The sequence below is a fragment of the Pimephales promelas genome, chromosome 3 (genome assembly GCF_988280905.1).
Source record: "Pimephales promelas chromosome 3, fPimPro1.hap1.1, whole genome shotgun sequence".
Lineage (NCBI taxonomy): Eukaryota > Metazoa > Chordata > Actinopteri > Cypriniformes > Leuciscidae > Pimephales > Pimephales promelas.
The window spans coordinates 16,321,452-16,325,125 of record NC_142771.1 but is presented as its reverse complement, the minus strand read 5'-3'; positions in this window follow the sequence as shown (position 1 = coordinate 16,325,125).

Genomic DNA, 3,674 nt, shown 5'->3' with positions numbered 1-3,674 from the left:
CTAAAAAACTAAAATATGTATTATGCTTACACTTTATATTTTACTTATTATACTTCGAGCTTAAATAACATAATACAAGAAATGATAACATCACTATGATGAAGAGAGCACACTAATGTTAAGGCTTTGTGGCTTGAATTGTCCCACTGACACTGAAAATCCAAGGAAAAAAGCAGAACAACGACAGAGGAGAAAGGGAAAGAGGGAAAGAAAGATAGGAACCCAAGGTGCCTCTTTTGTTTAATTAGCTGAGCCAAATTAATTAGTAACAGAAGCTTGAATTAATTATGGTTGAAAAGAGGCAAAGAGACTGACAGTCATGGTAACGTCCCCAAAGATTTACTGTTTCAGCTTCTGTTATTGTGCAATTAGACAGTCTCTCTCTTTCTCTCCTGCTCATTATAATATAAATAACATTGCTCCCAAAATACAGCTTTTATTTCCTTTCTACTTGTGTCACGCTGTGTGTTGCTCCTCTGGATCTGTTCTTTCTGATTGGGCTCTGTAATTTGCGGTCTTTTATTTGTTTTAGTGCCTGAGTGCTTGCTGTTATTTGTTTGAGTGCCATGCATTATTGGACATGTTTGGTTTAAGTCACACCACTTTAAAGCTGGATCATGAGGACTTTGGATTGCATGACTGCATGAATCCGCATCGGATGCTTTTGTCCTCACTAGGCTTTTTAACTAGCTTAATCAGCCACGTCAACCTTTTTTATAGTCAAGCATGAGTAATTGAGTATTATTTTTAATTCCAGTTCAATTTCAGAATTTGAGGTAGCAAACAGGATGCAGAATTGAATACTATAAAGTAGAATAAACATTGAAAATTATTACCTTTGAATATTGAAAGTAAAATAAAGAATTCAGTCATTGTATATCATTATACCGGTATATACGAGCAACATTCTTGATAACATTCTTAAATAATTCTTGATTTAAGAATGTGAAAAATATTTAAATACATTTGATCTATTAAGGTTTATATGTCTTGATGGATGGATGTTCTAACTCATGATTTAAAAAGGAACCAATTCTTACAGTTTTTCTTGATGGCTAACACACAGTTCATGAAACAATTCACTTTTGCTTTTTCTTTTCTAATACATTTTAGTCAAAAACATGCTCAAAATCAGTTCTCTTTTGTCAAAATCAAACTCTATAGCCTTAGATGACACACAAAACTAACAAATACACAGACTGCTCCTCTGCCTGGAGAACAACCACGGTGAGATCAATTCAAAACACTGTCAAAAACCTCTAATTGGGAATCAGGAATCGTGCAGGTCAATGACTATTACAGTATTCAATATAAACGGAAGGGTGCAGATACAGTAAAATACAACAGTAAGCTTCAAGAAAAGTTCATTTTTATTACACTACTGTAAAATGAAAAGCACAGTAGATAAAAAGCATTTGATTAAAAAAAAAAAGTTCCAAAGGATTGAACTTTGTATGCAACAAAACACAATATACTGCATTTACTACACAGTAAACAATAAATAAAATCACCAACCACAGCATCCTTGGCACCCTCAGCGAAATGCATTGCAGTATTGACGACTGACCACATTTACAACAGTTATTCGGTCCTCTGACCAAAATGTTTTTTTTTTCCCCAAGGCACAAGGCAGTCGCCTTTCGGTTCTGCGAAATACAGTACATGTCAGTAGCACTTGCTACAAATCAAGTTGACAGTTTAGTTCCGACAATGAAAGTTCTCTCAAATAAAGTATTGTGTAAATATACTGTTTGTGTAAGTAGTGTATAAAACCCCATAGACCAGCTTCCCTTGTGGTCATTTCATGCACAAAAACATGATCAACAAGAGTGCTTCATATCCCTCCCCTTTATTTTCCTCTTTTTCAGCTCTCCCACACCATTGTGGAGACGTGGCCCCATTTAGTGTTAATGTGTTACACTATCAGTTTTTCTACATAATATGTTTACATATGGATAAATGTGAGTTATTTGAGTTTATTATGTGACGGCTTGAGTTATAATCTGTACTTGTGCTTTCTAAATCAAAAAAATAGGTTGTAATTGAGACTGAATGATTAAGAACTGAATGAATAGTTTGGGAAATGTGGCCAAATTAATCTGTTAGAAATCGGGGAAAACTGTCAACCAATTCAATACTGCATGATATAGAAATATGTATTGTGTATGTGATTAAAAATGGACATAAAAATCCATAAACTCTGGTCGATGAACAAGTTCAAGAGCAGAGCAGCCTGGTGGAGACCTACATTTTTCCCAGATGACAACAAATCTTGGTTGTTGTGGGTCATGCATCTGGTCCGTGTGGCAGGAGAAGGTCATGCAGTACTTATATAGGCAGATAGAGTATAAGCAATGTTGTTGGCCGTGATTACTGGACACATTTGTGCTATTTGCACCACTTTATCTTGTGGAACATTCATACTGTTGAGGTGTTTGAACCCTGTTGTCTTGGTTTTATAAGGGTAAATCCAACTTTGCCAGAAATAAAAAATAATTTATAGTGACTACTAGCTAGAAGATTAGCTGAAACCGATAAAAGTACAGCACAGGAACAGGAAAATACTTAGAGCAGTCAATCAAGTGGAGCACTATACTCTAGAAGAGAGTAATGTGTCTGTGTAGTGCTGATAGGACAGTCAGCACTGTGTGATAGTATCATACATCACAGTGCAGTTCTTTGATTTTCTCTGAGGGCCTTTTTACACCTGGTCACTCCATGCGTTTTTACTGATCTCACAGCAATCTTGATTTGTTTAAACGGTTCCATTTACACTTGGGCATATGTGTCTCCACAAAATGAATATAAATCTTTAATTCCCGCTCTATATGCAAATTTAACGGTGTTCACGTAAACGAAAGCCACAGATAAACAAGCTGCATTTTATTTATCAGCTAATTTCAAGATCAAGAAAAGATAGAGAGGCATCAGTACTGGTTAGATCAGATGATTGTGTGTCTGTGACTTGCTTTCAGTTTCATTCATGGCATGATGTAAAAAGGCCGTGAGATTTTTGCCAAGCTCAGTAGGCCTAGTTGATTTTTGCAAAACAAATTGGCAGATGATTGAATATTTGAAAGGTTCTACAAAAAGTGGCTTTAGAAGTCAATATATTGTTTGCATTATTAATTGCTGTATTTAAAAAAAAAAATTTTTTTTATAATTTATTGGTTTTGGCAGTTAAATGGTAGCCAAAGTAAATATACCATTTTTTTTTTTAATTGTTTCTGATGAGCACTGTATCATCACAATTGTTAACAATATCTGTTTCCTGTTTGGCGTGAAGATCAGCTACCATCTCGCAACTTTGCAAAAGATCTGTTTTTGGAGGAGAAACTTTTTTTTTTTTCAGCTCATCTCAATGGGAATTTCTGGGACCTTATCATAGCCTGAGGAATAGCAACACGTCTTTAATGTTGAATTAGGATTTAAATGTTTTATCTCACAAAGAAGATGGGCTTCAAGAGACTTTCACAAGCGTATTTAAAAATTTCACTCATGGCTTTATTTACAAGACTAATTAAAGTAGGAATTACAGACTCGAGTGAAAGTAAAGCAGAGAAAAAAAGTGACACTCTGGGGGAAAAAAAAAATGTTAGATAGGCCTAGTTATAGTGAAAAATGTGTGGTTACCAAAGGAATAACAGGGTTATTTAAAGTGTAACTTCGTAGAT